The sequence below is a fragment of the Myxocyprinus asiaticus genome, chromosome 12, assembly GCF_019703515.2.
Source record: "Myxocyprinus asiaticus isolate MX2 ecotype Aquarium Trade chromosome 12, UBuf_Myxa_2, whole genome shotgun sequence".
In the NCBI taxonomy this organism is placed as follows: Eukaryota; Metazoa; Chordata; class Actinopteri; order Cypriniformes; family Catostomidae; genus Myxocyprinus; species Myxocyprinus asiaticus.
The window spans coordinates 37,709,698-37,726,286 of NC_059355.1; the positions used below are offsets into that span (position 1 = coordinate 37,709,698).

A 16,589-nucleotide genomic window follows, 5' to 3' on the forward strand; every position below is an offset into this window, starting at 1 on the left:
GGTTCTTTCTTTCCCTCTTCTACTGAAGGCTAAAGAGGTTTAAAATGATTAATGACATCTATCCTTGTAATGAGTTCCTCAGACATAGATTTAATATGGACTGCAATTAGTGCACCTTCTGTGAAGCAGACATAGAGTCATTGGAACATTTATTTTACTCATGCAAATTTTCAAAAAAATTCTGGGATGACCTTCATGTTTGGTTAAGTTTGAAATATGTAATACCTGACTTTGACTTTAAATCTATAAAATATGGGGTCTTTTTTCTCAATGGTGATGTTGAATTTTTGGTTAATAATATTGTGGTTTTGGCCAATTACTTTATACATAAATCTAGATTTTTATAGAATCCTCCTATCCTCTTGCATTTCCAGAAGGATTTGGTGATCTTTCTCAAATCCTTAAAATGTATGCATAATAAAAAAAGCCCTTAAATTGCGTAAACTTTTAGCGATATACTTTAATGATTAACCCTCTTGTACAATATTCTTTTGGTGTTATTTTTATTTATTTATTATTATTATTATTTTTTTTATTTATTTTCTGTTAATCTTTGGCTATTTACCTCTGTTTATTATGCTTATTTTTTGTTTGTGCTGCTATTTAGTTTTGACGGAATGTATTAAGTTTTACGTTTACTGTGGCTTCTTTGTATTTTCACTCAAGCAATAAAACAAACAAATAAATAAATAAATAAATAAAATAAAAATAAATAAGTTTAAACCATGCTGTCACAGACTGCGTGACATCGCCACTTCCTGTGGCGTTTTTTTTTTTCTGCGACCAACCGACCAATCAAAACTTGGTCGACCAAGACACTTCTCATCATCTAACATTTGGTTGACTATTAGGGGGCAGCCCTACAGTTTACTATACACTGCTAAGAAAGAGAGAATGCTCTCTGACAAGAACGGAGAGTAAAATGCATTTTATTATTTTGCCAAGATGAAACAAGATGCAGTTTTTGTGCAAAGAAAGTTGAAGCAGCATTTTCCCGGCATCTTTCTTCTTTCTGCTGGTTGTGTAAAGTTTGTGGAGGCGTGTCAAGATGGTGTAGAGGACTGTCCTGTCAGCGCCTGATTTCATTCATTCTGCCAGTGCAACAGTGTGTGATTAAACGATGGCAAAATGCAATAAACGATAAAACTATATGCACTCAAAACCAATGAGTTTATGAAAATCATAATTAATGATAATAATATGGCGACATATATTGCCAGCCTGTAATACAAAGCAGCATAATGTAGTATTTTTGCATAGCTAAAATAGCTGGAAGTGGCTTATACCGGAAGTGGTCCACATTCAATGTTGCTAATGGCGACGCCCTAGTTTTGCTGAAAAATAAGGTGGATAGTAACCATCTGCATAGCCGCAGAGCCATACGCCACAGCAGTTTCGGCCAGCAGTCTCAGGTTGGAGGTTAGGGCGGAGCTGATGACAAAACAACAATCATGGTGGAGAACACGGTGGCTATTAGATCAACACCAACCACAGCATTACAGATTGAAATGGGAGAAATACCTTTAGAACTCAGAAGAATAGTACTGTCATTAAATTATTGGGTCAATATACAAGGTCACAATCAAGAACACCCAGCAAGAGTCACTATAAAACCATGTTGGGAAAAAGAAATGCTGGAAATTAAAATTTTTGGATGGAAAATACCTAAGATAACAGAAGAAATGGAAATAAATAAGACTCTCAATAGTCCAACAGTACCATGGTCAACAATTCCTCAATGGTTGTTACCACAACCTACTGTAGATATGACACTGTTAGATAAGGACAACACGTATCAGGAGTCTAAACCAAATGCCCAAATAACATAAGTACATGCAGGGAAATTATTATAGCTATGTCCATATATTCAGATGCATCGAAAAATATAGAAAACAAAGTACGTGTGGCATTCACGGTTCTGGATTTCAATATTCAGGCTAATAAAAGAATCTCAGATAATCTTTCAGTGTACACTGGAGAAATGGTAATCTTAATGGCTTTACAGTGGGTTGAGGAAAAAAGACCATTGAGGGCTCTTATATGTTCGGACTCAAGTTCATCATTAATAACATTAAAAACATGTCACACTGAAAGTAGAGCAGATGTTTTGATTAAGATACTTCAAACAATATACAGGATTCATATGATGGGATTAATTGAAACTTTTTGTTGGGTACTAGCTCATGTAGGGGTAAAAGAAATTGAGATGACAGATGAGAGTGCAAAAGAAGCCACAAACAAAATATTGTAAGACTGAAATGAAAAGTTTAATTAAACAACATATAAGGAGTAGGTGGCAAAAACAATGGGAGGAGGATAGAGCAGGAAGATGGTTTTATAACATTCAAGCTAATGTTGGTAAAGGTAGAGTAGCAGGGAGAAAGAAATAGAAGAAACAATAATCTCTAGACTTGGTCATACAGCACTTATTAGTACTTTGTATAGAATAGAGAAACATGATTCAGGGAAATGTGAAGTTTATAATTGGGAAGAAACAGTAGAGCATGCTATGATGATCTATCCGAGGTATTGTAATGAAAGAAAGATATTGATTTCTAACCTTAAGAAAATTCAGATGATTTTTGAGTTGACAAGCATTCTAGGAAGAAATTCATGGGATGATTGTTTTACATTTTGTATGCAATATCTGAAAGCAACAGAGTTAAATAAAAGAATATAGGTCAGTCAGGAGGAGATACAGTGCATTTGTACAAAGAATAGCGTAATCTGATCCCGAACCACACTCCCAACCAGCAGGTGGCAGTAATGCACATTTCGTTGTATGCCAACCACAGTAAAAAAAAATAAAATAATAATAAGAAGAAGAGAACACTGAGTTGTTGTCTTTGTAATATCTTATTAAATCTATCATTAGTTGGTGAACAATTCATCTATATATTAACCCTTGTGCGTCAATAAAAACAAGTTACTCTGAGGACCTTAGAGGACAAAAATATCTGCGTCAAAAAAAAAAACTGCCATAAAAATATTATATATTAATATTATTTTCCACTTTCACTGACTTTAACCAGCTTCAGTCCTGATCATAACTGCCAATTACTCATTCATTTTTAGGAATTTTATCCCTTTAAATGGCAGTTTGTTTACATAATGCCACTATGTTTTTTACACACACACACACACATACACGCACAGACACACACACACACATACACGCACACACACACACACACACACACACACACACACACACACACACACACACACACACACACACGTCTCAATACACACATACAAAACATACTCTGACATCCATACCAACACACCCACACAATTTTAGCTGCATCATTTATTCAATCGGCCTGCAGTGCTCTATAATACAGAAAATAGGAAAAAAGCATGTATTTGCTCCATATGCTAAACATGAGAAAATTGTTTTAATTTTGAAGCCAGGGCGCCGGAATGAAAGCATAATATCATAGAATTCATGATTTTATGCTTTAATGGCACTGAGATCAAATACTGCAGTTTTAATGGGTTTCAATGGGGACATTTTTGTCCTTAAGGTCCTGAGTGTAACTATTTTGTGTACACAGTTTATTATAGATGTATTATAGGAACTGAGGTTGAAATATCAAAATTCCCCCCAAAATACACACATTTGGCAAAATGTATGCCATTGGCATTAACACAGCCAAAATGATAATAAAAAAAACAAAAATGAAAAAGACAAAAATGTCCTGAAGGTCGCACAAGGGTTCATGCTTAGTTTTTATCTGCTTACTACTGAATATGTAGGTGTGTTCCTGTTATTCTTACTGAAGCTTGAATTTGTTGTCATTCTTAATTAAATCAACTATTTTTCTGGGGACATTTTGATTACCCTTCGGATTGTGTTTTGTAAAGTCAATGAAGCTTTTTTATATATTTCTGAATATATATATGAGTTGTTCCCTTTTGTTTTGTTTTATTTAGGCCTATGGTTTGTGAGTTTATGGCTTACTAATACTCTTGAGCGCTGTAAGTATTTTGTTGCATTGGTCAAAGTTCCTGAAATTGAGCATTGCGTGTGGTGCATTTTTCCCCTTGTAGAGACATATTACAATTCGGAGAGGTAAAAAGTTACCTCAATTTCAGCAATGCAAACCTGTAACAGCAATTCTCACTGCCCTTTTTGCATGGCAAGTGTGTTTAAGCAGACAAGACTGGACAAATTAAAATTACATCTCCAAAGCTACTCCAAGGCAGTTGTCAATGGAGATATAAACATCTTGAGTAGTTTGTCAATATATGTAGCACAAATATTTATATTTACTTTTCACAGATGTGGCTTGGGCTGTAGAGCACCACTCCATTACCACTGTCTGTACTAAGCAACTACAATTTTAAGGAGAGACGATTTTGAAAATCATTCACATGTTTGTAAACATAAATAGCATCCCACTTCAGACAAAATGCCAGCAACCGCCAGTGCAATAGTGCCCATACCAGCGGTCAGAGACACATAATCAACCACTAGTGCAACAATGCCCACGCCAGCAGTCAGAAACACACAATCAACCACCAGTGCAACAGTGCTCACACCAGCGGTCAGAGACACACAATCAACCACCAGTGCAACAGTGCCCACACCAACGGTCAGAGACACACAATCAACCACCAGTGCAACAGTGCCCAGGCCAGCGGTCACAGACACACAATCAACCACCAGTGCAACAGTGCTCACACCATCGGTCAGAGACACACAATCAACCACCAGTGCAACAGTGCCCACGCCAGCGGTCAGAGACACACCATCGACCACCAGTGCAACAGTGCCCGCGCCAGCAGTCAGAGACACACAATCAACCACCAGTGCAATAGTGACTGCAGTGCACCAGCAGTCAGACTGTGGGGTTGTCATGATAATGGTGAGGATTATAGAGAAATCATGTTTTTACATAAATAAACCTATAATTGGTGTGCTTTATAAGTATTTGTTGGAAGAAAGAATAAAGACACATGCATTTATTCAGTTGGCAGATGCTTTTATTGAAAACAACTTACAGTGCATTCAATCTATTGACATACTGGGAACCCAAAACATTGTTATTACTATCATCCTTTCTCTATCTCTATCGGTTGAAATGCAGGAGCTCTGTAGCTCAACTGGTAGAGCATGGATCATGCTAAATCTGGCATATACCATACTGTAAATACATATTTGCATAGTACATTTAATGCAATGTGAACTGTTCTTGAAATTGTTCTTTATTGTTGTTTTTCAGTATGCTCTGCACATTGGGTGCACCCTTTAATTTTACATCTGTAAGTAATTTATTACCACTTCAAGAAATTAAATTGGACTTCTTGCTGTTGTTGCAGTTGATATTTAAAAATTGTCTTTTTTTCCTGTCTTCAAATGTGACCTTCCCATTATAAGGAAATGGAGGACTCTAATTCTTTTGGAGAACTTTGGAATTATTTCTGAAAGGTATCTCCCTATTTCCCTCCAGACCACACTAACCACCCCATGAACGACAATTCTAAATCAACCAAAAATGTGTTACAGGACAGAAGCCTTTGTTCAGGAGTCCTTTCAAGAGGAGAACAAGCCAATCCCAGCAGCAATGAGGTATGTGTCAAATATAGACATATACATATAGATATGTATGTACAGTATATATAGCTCTGGAAAAAATTAAGAGATCACTGCAAAATTATACATTTCTCTGGATTTACTATTTATATGTATATGTTTGAGTAAAATTAACATTTTAGTTTTATTCTATAAAGTACTGACAACATTTCTCCCAAATTCCAAATACAAATATTGTCATTTAGAGCATTTATTTGCAGAAAATAACAACTGGTCAAAATAACAAAAAAGATGCAGTGTTTTCAGACCTCGAATAATGCAAAGAAAACAAGCTCATATTCATTTATTAAACAACACAATACTAATGTTTTAACTTAGGAGGAGTTCAGAAATCAATATTTGGTGGAATCTGATTTTCAATCATAGCTTTCATGTGTCTTGGCATGCTCTCTAGCAGTCTTTCACATTGCTGTTGGATGACTTTATGCCCCTCCTGGCGCAAAAATTCAAGCAGCTCGGCTTTGTTTGATGGCTTGTGGCCATCCATCTTCCTCTTGATCACATTCCAGAGGTTTTCAATGGGGTTCAGGTCTGGAGATTGGGCTGGCCAGAACAGGGTCTTGATCTGGTGGTCCTCTATTCACACCTTGATTGACCTGGCTCTGTGGCATGGAGCATTGTTCTGCTTGAAAAACCAATCCTCAGAGTTTGGGAACATTGTCAGAGCAGAAGGAAGCAAGTTTTCTTCCAGGATAACCTTGTACGTGGCTTGATTCATGCGTCCTTCACAAAGACGAATCTGCCCGATTCCAGCCTTGCTGAAGCACCCCCAGATCATCACCGATCCTCCACCAAATTTAACAGTGGGTGCGAGACACTATGGCTTGAAGGCCTCTCCAGGTCTCCGTCTTTCAATTAGACGACCAGGTGGAGGATCGGTAAAAGATTGGGAAAAATATAAATACATTTCACGCTTTTAAGAGCCCTTCAAAAACAATCTGTCACTGGATGACGATGTTTTATAATGTAATGAGATAATTTAAATTTTAATTTTTTATTTCGTCATAAAACACGGCTACTTTTGAATGGCTGTCTATGCAGAAACATGCTTTTTGCCACCGGTGGTGTAGTTCCAGCATCTACCAGCAGGGGCTAACCAGCCAAATCCTGACCCCCTGGTTGATACCCTTGTTTCTTAATTTTTGTATTAGCTTGATTCTTTCCTCATGTGCTTTACAGGAGAGAAGCACATGCTTTACTGTTTCCAGCTGATCACAGTGTATACATGCTTTCCTATTACACTGAAAACCCTAATAAGTTAATTGCACTCATTTGATTGAGTAAACTCATTCCCTCAATTCCATTGAGTAATGGGGTCTCCCAAAACTTGAGTATTTAAGTTCAGTTAACTTGGCTTTCAAGTAGAGTGAACTACATGCAAGTAGACTTAACTCAGATTTGAATTTAAATATTGTTATTTCTGCTGTTGTACATTTTAATTGAATTGATACAATTTTAGATCAAACAACAGCACAGCTCAAATAAAGATGATAACTGATGCTAGGTCAGTTATTAAATAACTCTTTACAGAAATGCATATATGCATCTCAGCTGCACATGCACAAGGAGAACTGAGACAGTGACCAGGGTCCAACTTGACCAAAGAGACACAGATCACCCTAATGGTGACATTACACCAAACAACTATTTGCAACAAAGCATAAATAATACAACAAATGAGCTAAAACATCTATGCATTCTTAATAACAGTTATTTAAATTCCACAATCTGTTCCATCTGACCAAGGAAACATAATTCAAGCAGCAAGGGATTGTGGGTATTCCCCGTAGCCTCAATTTTGTACTCAGTAGTTTGAGTTATTAACACTTCACATCTTAAGTCTATGTATTTTTAAGAAAAATAAGTTCAATGAACTTAAATATTTGAGATATGAGTCCGGAACTTGACATTTCAAGTAGTACAATTAAGACAACTTGATTTTTACAGTAATGACAACTTTAGGGTTGATGGTGTATATAAAGTGAACTGTTCAGACCAGAGTGCCCAATATGGAGACAGTAACGCGAGCACACAAAAGGTAAACGGACTTCCGGGTTTCTCCAACAACACACGTCAAAAGAAAAGTTCTCACTCCTGAAAAGAACTGAATATCAGAGAACTACTATTTAAACATCCATCACATAACTGAGAAATTTCAGTTATTTGACTGCGAAAAAGAAAGAAAACTGACCAGTTAATCCCAGGCTCTTCCAATTCAGGCACATTCAACAGATTTCTCAAAACTGGAATCAGGTTAATTTTTATTTTATTCTTTAAAAATATTTATTTGATAAAATTATTATTGTAGTATGTTCTGAGCTGGAAGATAATTAAAATTACATTTTTTGAGTTGTATGTTATTTGTTAGAAGTGTTGTACATTGGTGGTTTGAGCTTTTTCTGTGAATCATTTTGTTTAGCACACGGGTCATAAAGGATCTCAGACGTTGAACAACATGAGGGCAATAGTTCAGCCCTGCCTTGAGTGGATTAAGCAAACACCGGGTGGCTTATGTAATGCAGATGCCTCATATTCAAATAAAGAGCATTACGCTGCCAGGCTTTATTTTTGTCTCACTGGGCGGTCAGTAGTGTGTGCATATGCTTACATCCACCTCGCTCATATCGCACTTTCAGTTTGCCTGTGGGATTTGTCATTTCTATGCATTGCTATTTTTTTTTTTTTTTTTTAGATGTAGCTATAAACAAATATGGCATAAAAACAATAAATTATCCCTTATGCTTATGTTCTGTGTTTAAGTGTATGTGCATACACCCCACATCTGGAACAGCACAGCAGTTTTAATTCACATGCTACATTTGTGGTTTAAATAAATTATAAATGTCACAGACTTCAACAGTTTTATTACGATTTATTATAGGAATATTTGAACTAAGATCTTTTAAGCGCTCAGAGGTAATGCAGCTTCGCAGAAAAGGTGCTTTGAACTGACGCTTGTGTGAGCAGGACATTACATTTTACAAATACATTGTAAATGTACTTTGATTCCTCCAACCTTGTTTCTTTCCTCATTTCATACAGGGTGGATCTAGAATGCAAGGAAAAGAGGAAAGGAAACGAGGATGCACAATTTCAGAAATGAGAAGCACTCAGAATGTTATTTTATTCTCACTCAGATTAGTACTGCACATTCTGTTCTGTTTCACATCCTGATGAATCCATGAACCCGCCCTCGCCCCCACACTCCACACTCCACACTCCACACACACACACACACACACACACACACACACACACACACACACACACACACAAACAGAGAGAGAGAGAGAGAGAGAGAGAGAAGTGATATATTTAATGACAACTTAATACATCATATACCATCAAAAGATTTTTATAGGATAAGGTAATGTATGAGATTTTTTTTTTTTTTTTTTTTACTGACACCCATAAGTTCTACAATATCTGTGATCTAAAATATGTGTGAATAGTCATCTCACCCATCTGGTTTGAAATGTGAACATATTTCACAATAATTTCAGCACTGTATTGTTATTACTCACATTTTTGTAAAACCTTGATTTGTTCTAAAACCTAACCCTATAATGCAAGCCAAATTCAGCCTAAACAACTCCATTCAAACTTTGTTTTAAATATTATTTCAGTCTTAAGTGGGCTATTTATTTTTTTATAACTTTATAATTTGTTGAAATGTAAGGTTAAAGTTCAAAAATCTCAAGTGGACTTATACTGTTGATGTTATCTATTTGCAAACTAAATTATGACTGGTCTTGTTTGTCTTCTTTTTTGAATATATTTAAGAAGGCGAATAATTTCTTTTTGATTTGTGTGTACAGCCAACAGAAAACTAGATGTGTGCTGAGTGTCATGCTGACTCTGTATTTCATTTACTGTAACACAGAGCAACCTTAACTTAATGAAAATGTTCACACTATTCTTTTGCTGCCTTGAAAGGAAATGCAAGTCTGCTTGCATTTTTTAGTTCCTACTCTCTATAACTAATGAAACACGCTCTTGTTAAGATGCACATTTTCCTGATTTTAACAATATGATTTAAGCTTCAAATTAAGCTTCCTGGGATGCTGGTATAAAGTTTAAAATATAATTGTTTTTCTCTCTCACTGCACCAAGGGCAGGTTTGAGGGTTAAGGCGAATAAAGACAGTTCACATTGCACCCTGATTTCCCAAAGGCGATGTAATATATTCACATGCAAAATTAATTCCACATCCAAAACTCAAAATTCAGGCTGTGAAAAACCACACTGAACAATTTAATTTACCTAAAAAAAATTGAGGCAGCAATTTGCACTCATTTGCTTTGAGTAAATTGAATTAAGTTTATTGTAGTCAAGTTTACCCCATTTTATTGAGTCATGCACTATCATGCAATATAAGCAAATCAGGTAAAATCTATATTACTTAGATTGTAAATGCTATTTACCTTTGAAATATAGGTAAAGGTTACTTTATAAATTTGGTAATATGATTTCCAAATTTTAAGGATTTTTTAAACACTTTTCCCCACATTTAAATGATTTTTTTAGACAACACTTAACTAAATGTATTTCAATTGATTTCCCAAATTCTGTACTTCTTACTTATGATACATCCTGATGATTCAATCATATGCGAGGAGTCTGTACTGCACATCCCACTTTAACAAGAACATTTAGTTCCTCACACGCAGACCTACTGGACTGAGAAACTAGTCAAACCAGCAAGATTATGCCCTTAACTATAACCATAAAATCATCATTATTTGGTTCCAAGGTTTTCCTATCGCTTGCATGCAATTCCTTTCTGTCGTTTCCTTCAATCGTTCCCTAATGTCTGACGCACCCTGTGCGTTAGAGAGAGTAATTTACAAGCACTGTTTAAAGAAACCCTAACTATTTTAAGATAATTTTACAATTTCGTTGCTTAGGATTTGTGCATATGTTTCTTATTTTGACATTAAGAGATGCAGAGAGGTTTTGTATAATTTAAAGTGATAGTTCACCGGGTAGCTCAGTGAGTATTGACGCTGACTACCACCCCTGGAGTCGCGAGTTCAAATCCAGGGTGTGCTGAGTGACTCCAGCCAGGTCTCCTAAGCAACCAAATTGGCCTGGTTGCTAGGGTGGGTGGAGTCACATGGGGTAACCTCCTTGTGGTCACAATTAGGGGTTCTCGCTCTCAACGAGGCGCATGGTAAACTGTGCGTGGATCGCGGAGATTAGCATGAGTCTCCACATGCTGTGAGACTCCACGGTGTCATGCACAGCGAGCCACGTGATAAGATGTGCAGATTGACAGTCTCAGAAGTGGAGGCAACTGAGAATTGTCCTCCGCCACCCGGATTGAGGTGAGTAACCGTGCCACCACGAGGACCTACTAAGTAGTGGGAATTTGGCGTTCCAAATAGGGAGAAAAGTTATTTAAAAGGAATTTAAAAAAAAGCACATAAAGGCAGCACAAAATTAATCCATAAGACTCCAGTGGTTAAATCCATGTTTTCAGAAGCGATATGATAGGTGTCGGTGAGAAACAGATCAATATAATTATGTCATTTTTGACTATAAATCTCCACTTTTACATTCTTTTTGTTTTTGTTTTTGGCAATTCACATTCTTTGTGCATATTGCCACCTACTGTCAGGAAGGATAATTTATAGTAAAAAAAAAGTACATAAATATTGATCTGTTTCTCACTCACACCTATCATATGGTCTCTGAAGATATAGATTACTACGCAATGACGTAGTGGATCTAATCCCATGCTTATTGGATTTTAGCGATGTAGTGGCTTTTAATGTGCATGTGTATTCACATTTTAATGTTTTGTTTTATTACTGTAGCATACTTAACGGTCATTATTACAGTATATATTCATATAACACACACACACACACACACACACATTTATATATTAGAGCTGCACAATTAATAAAAAATAAAATTGCAGTATGACATTGTGCGAATATTTAACTGCAAAGGACTACAGCGATTAAATTAAATTAATAGATAAATCAAGCTGTTCGCTTCAAAATCTATGCACGCTGCTCTGTCCTATCTGTATTGTGTAGAAGCATTATTACAGTGTATTCAGAGCAGTTCTGTGCTCCACAACTCCATCTCATGCTCAGAGTAACAAGAGGTGGGTAGAGTAGCCAAAAACTGTACTCAAGTAAAAGTACAATTACTTAAAAAAAAAAAATACTCAAGTAGAAGTAAAAGTACTAACATAAATAATTACTTGAGTAAGAGTAAGAAAGTATCCAATTAAAAGAGTACTCAAGTAGTGAGAAACTCGTTACTTTCACAAATGACATAATAGAGGTTTACTCCCCTATATTCCATTACATAATACACATTTAACTTGTATTACAGTATTATTATTAATATTAATGGAAATTCTGTTATCATCACCATCATGCTCTTCCATGCAACACGAAGTAGATATTAGATAGAATGTTTGCCTTGGTCATCATTTACTTTCAGTGAATGTGTTTTTTTTCACCAAGTGAATGGTGACCGAGACTGTCAGTCCCTAACATTCTGTCTAACATATTTTGTGTTCCACATAATACAAAGCATCACACTGATTTGGAACAACATGAGGGTAGAGAAATTATGACAGAATATGACATGGTTGAGCTATCACTTTAAAGAGATAGTTTACCCAAAAATGAAAATTCTCTCATCAGTTACTCACCCTCATGCCATCCCAGATGTGTATGACATCCTTTCTTCTGCAGAACACAAATTAAGATTTTTAGAAGAATATTTTAGCTCTGTAGGCCAAAATTTTGATGCTCCAAAAAGCACATAAAGGCAGCATAAAAGTAATCCATAATACTCCAATGGTTACGCAAGTATAAACACCATGGGACCACGCAGCCATCATACCACTCAGGAAGGAGACACATTCTGTCTCCTAGAGATTCATGTAGTTTGGTGCGAAAAGTGCAAATCAATCCCAGAACAACAGCAAAGGACCTTGTGAAGATGCTGGAGGAAACAGGTAGACAAGTATCTATATCCACAGTAAAACGTGTCCTATATCGACATAACCTGAAAGGCTGCTCAGCAAGGAAGAAGCCACTGCTCCAAAACCGCCATAAAAAAACAGACTACAGTTTGCAAGTGCACATGGGGACAAAGATCTTACTATTTGGAGAAATGTCTTCTGGTCTGATGAAACAAAAATGTAACTGTTTGGCCATAATGACCATCGTTATATTTGAAGGAAAAAGGGTGAGGATTGCAAGGCGAAGAACACCATCCCGACCGTGAAGCATGGGGGTGGCAGCATCATGTTGTGGGGGTACTTTGCTGAAGGAGGGACTGGTGCACACAACAAAATAGATGGCATCATGAGTAAGGAAAATTATGTGGATATATTGACATCACAACATCTCAAGACATCAGTCAGGAAGTTAAGGCTCGGTCGCAAATGGGTCTTCCAAATGGACAATAAAAGCAATCCATAATATTCCAGTGGTTAAATCCATATCTTCAGAAGTGATATGATAGGTGTGGGTGAGAAACAATATTTGTCATTTTTTGCTAGACAGCAGGGTGCGATATGCAGAGAAGAATGTGAATCACCAAAAACACAAGAAGAAGAATGTGAACGTGATCTGTTTCTCTGTTTCTCATCCACACCTATCACATCGCTTCTGAAGATACTGATTTAACCACTGGAGTCTTATGGATTACTTTTATGCGGACTTATGTGATTTTGTTTAGCTTTATGTTGCCACCCATACAGAGCTGAGAAATTCTTCTAAAAATCTTCATTTGAGTTCAGCAGATGAAAGAAAGTCATACACATCTGGTGTGGCATGAGGGTGAGTAAATAATGAGAATTGGAATTTTTGGGTGAACTATCCCTTTAAGGGCTCTTGTCAGATCTGGATGAATTTGTCAATAAGAAGAGAGGTTTGGAAACATTTCTAGTAATTATTACAGTGAAAACGTGAAAATGTCCCACAAGGACAATACGGATAATGCTGAAATATAAACCAAAGCAAGATCATGTTTTATTAATGCCTTCTTTCGCTATTTCATAGCTTTTAAAGTCCTGTGTGGATTCTTATTTCAGCGTAGTTACAGTTTTCAGTGTCGTAAGTATTTAGATAATTAGTTCTGTACAGCAGTACCACCGCTCTCTAAACACAGAGTATGCAGCCTGCGTAGGGCACCAACCCCGGTCGTGGAACACTCTCTGTGTCTGAAACCGCCCCATCCACTATATATTGCACTATTTCGAGTGTCTGCCATTTTGTAGGAGTGTCTGAATTTTGAGTGAGCCATTCATTCCCTACTTTTGTTCACTCATTATTACCCACAGTGCACTTTAATTTTGAGTGTACATTTGATGTACACTCGACGACGGTTAATTGCCAACAATCCACCACGGGGAAGACGTACGAGCTGGGAGTTTACTGCTTCACTCCTGAAATGTTTTATTTCATGCTGAATGTATTAAATTACTTTTTGACAAATCATTATTTGATTAAAATAACATAACATATAGAGAGGCAAAACATACAGATACATTTTAAAATGTACTCTTTATTTGATCAAATGTGTTTACTCTTTATATTAACACACAATATATATTAAAAATGACAAACAGAATGAAGATTTATTTTATTAATATATTATTTAATAAGAATAACAAGGCCCAAGTATTTTAAAATTTAATATGTGACTTTGTTTCTGCAACAGCCCCAGAGCTCCGACACATGTATCCATCACTGATTTAAAAATGTACACTTAAAAACTGATGTCATAAGATCCCAATTACAGAAAAGCCAAAACTTACCTCAGCATGCTGCCTTAAGTTGGAGCTATGATTTTAATCTTGAAATATCAGCTTGTCTTGGTGTTAAATGAAGGCATTGCATAACGAAACTATAATTTTTTTCACTGTGTGGAGCGAAGAATGTGTTTCACTTTGAAGAGTTTGATGCAGCAGCAGTGATTGAGTGACAGTCTGTGACAGTCTGTGACAGCAGCACACGCAGCTGTGAACTTCCACTCTCATAAAAGTCCCATTCAGTAATCTCTCAATAAATTACACATTAATTAAAATTAAACCCAGTAATGTAATGACAGGAACGCCACCCATTGTAAAGAAGTAAAAGTAAAAAAAATTCATTAGAAATTTACTTGAGTGAGAGTAAAAAGTACCCACTTTTAAACCTACTCTGAAAGTAAAACATTTTTCAAAAAGTTACTCAAGTTAATGTAACGGAGTAAATGTAGTGCGTTACTACCCACCTCTGAGAGTAACAGATGTGCTCCATTCGGTTCCGTGTGCTGAGCATGTGCAGATTCACTTTAATTTCACTTTTGTACTTCCAAGTATGTTTGACCACTACATGTTAATATACAAATACAAATAATTCACCCCATGGCATTTATGTACAGCAGAGGAGATGTTAAAATGTGGAGCACATTATAGTTAGGAGTATACTGCTTAATTTTTATAATTGTTTTCTGTGGGTGAAGAGGGAAAACAAGGAAAATTAATTTACAAAATCTACAGTTATGACCATTTTTAAAAGCTAAGCTATATTAAACAAATGTCTCAGTGTAATACTCTAATAATAAGTGTACTCAGTGTAACGCATAAAAACCAAAACATCCACTATGTCACCAAAATCCACTACGCCATCGCACTACAGTCTGCAGCGAGGACCCTCTCCATCTTACCCCACACATCAACAGAGTGATTTTAATTTAATAGGTTATACACAGATTATAATCACAGAGCAAGAAGAGGAAAAATGTCAAACAAACCTATGTACATGAAGTGTCCCTATTTGCACCTGTTAGCAGTGTGATGTGTTGGTCAAATGCCCCGTTTGTTTGCTTGTGCCATCCACACTGAGAAGTTTCACATTGCAAGCTACAGATCCCTGCTGCTAAAATACCAAATTGAAGCAGCATTTTATTCCACTTTCTTCCATGGTTCACTACGTAAATAATCTTGGAAAAGCTGCAGGGCTGTCGACATTACAGTTCTAATAGAGAGCATTGATTTCAAATTCATGAACACACTCAAAACTTCAGCTTGAAACTTCTGTATTCTATGACTTTATTCTAATTACAAATAGATCAAGTGAATTAGATAAATACTGTCTTTTTTGATGATCAGATGATGAAGAGTCTTCAATAATTTGACCCTCTTAAACAGAGCCCATCTGTTCTGTCACCCACACAATGTTCCTGGATTAACTGTCCACCTCAAATTATATCATTTTAAAAATCAGGCTGAAAAAGGGAAACCTTTAAACTGCAGACAATAACTTCAGTCAACCTTTTGTGTTCATGCATGCTGACACCTCTTGTTGATCTGGTGAGTGGGTTGGGAACATTTTGTTGTCATTCCAGTCTAATAGAGCGTTATGCAGGTAACACGTTGCCGACACTTATGTTATTCAATATCAGGCACATGCTGACTTGAAAGACTGGACTTGATATTGACTCTTGAATTTGAATTATACTGTTTATAAATGAAATGAAATTAATTATAATTAATAATAATAATAATAATAATAATAATAATAATAATAATAATATATATATATATATATATATATATATATATATATATATATATATATATATATATATATATATATATATGCATTAAAGATGCTGGTAAGTTTAAAATGCCACGTGCAACAACTGTCTGGCGTTGTTATTAGCCTATCTTAAACAGGATATGCGATCCATCTTAAACAGAAAATATTTCTTACCATCATCACGCGATATAAATTTCTGTGCTTTAAAAAAAACAATATATTCTTGTTTTTCCCCCCAGCGTATCAGAGCGCTGTGCTCTGTGTTCTTGCGGTTGTACATGCTGTTCCCAACGTGAGCTGTTCAGTCAGCACACAATGGGTTACGGGTCAGGGTGTCTACTAGGACACTGTGTTCTCATCAGCGCTTGCTACAGTACTACCGGAACATTGTGTTACTTTGTGGACAGTTTCCAAGGCCTGCCCTTAAT

General features: G+C 36.2%; 1 long non-coding RNA gene across 2 annotated transcripts; it reads right to left on the bottom strand.

Annotated features, from left to right (window-relative positions):
* Positions 1-646: 646 nt before the first annotated feature.
* LOC127448828 (uncharacterized) lies at positions 647-16,546 on the bottom strand. Of its 2 annotated transcripts, none has more exons than XR_007898590.1 (3): positions 16,336-16,546; positions 1,287-2,647; positions 647-1,091 (listed from the first exon to the last, which is right to left on the bottom strand). It is a non-coding gene; the product is annotated as an uncharacterized LOC127448828 (long non-coding RNA). The 2 variants fall into 2 exon arrangements; XR_007898591.1 differs by lacking the exon at positions 16,336-16,546 and adding an exon at positions 14,852-16,141.
* Positions 16,547-16,589: the final 43 nt, after the last annotated feature.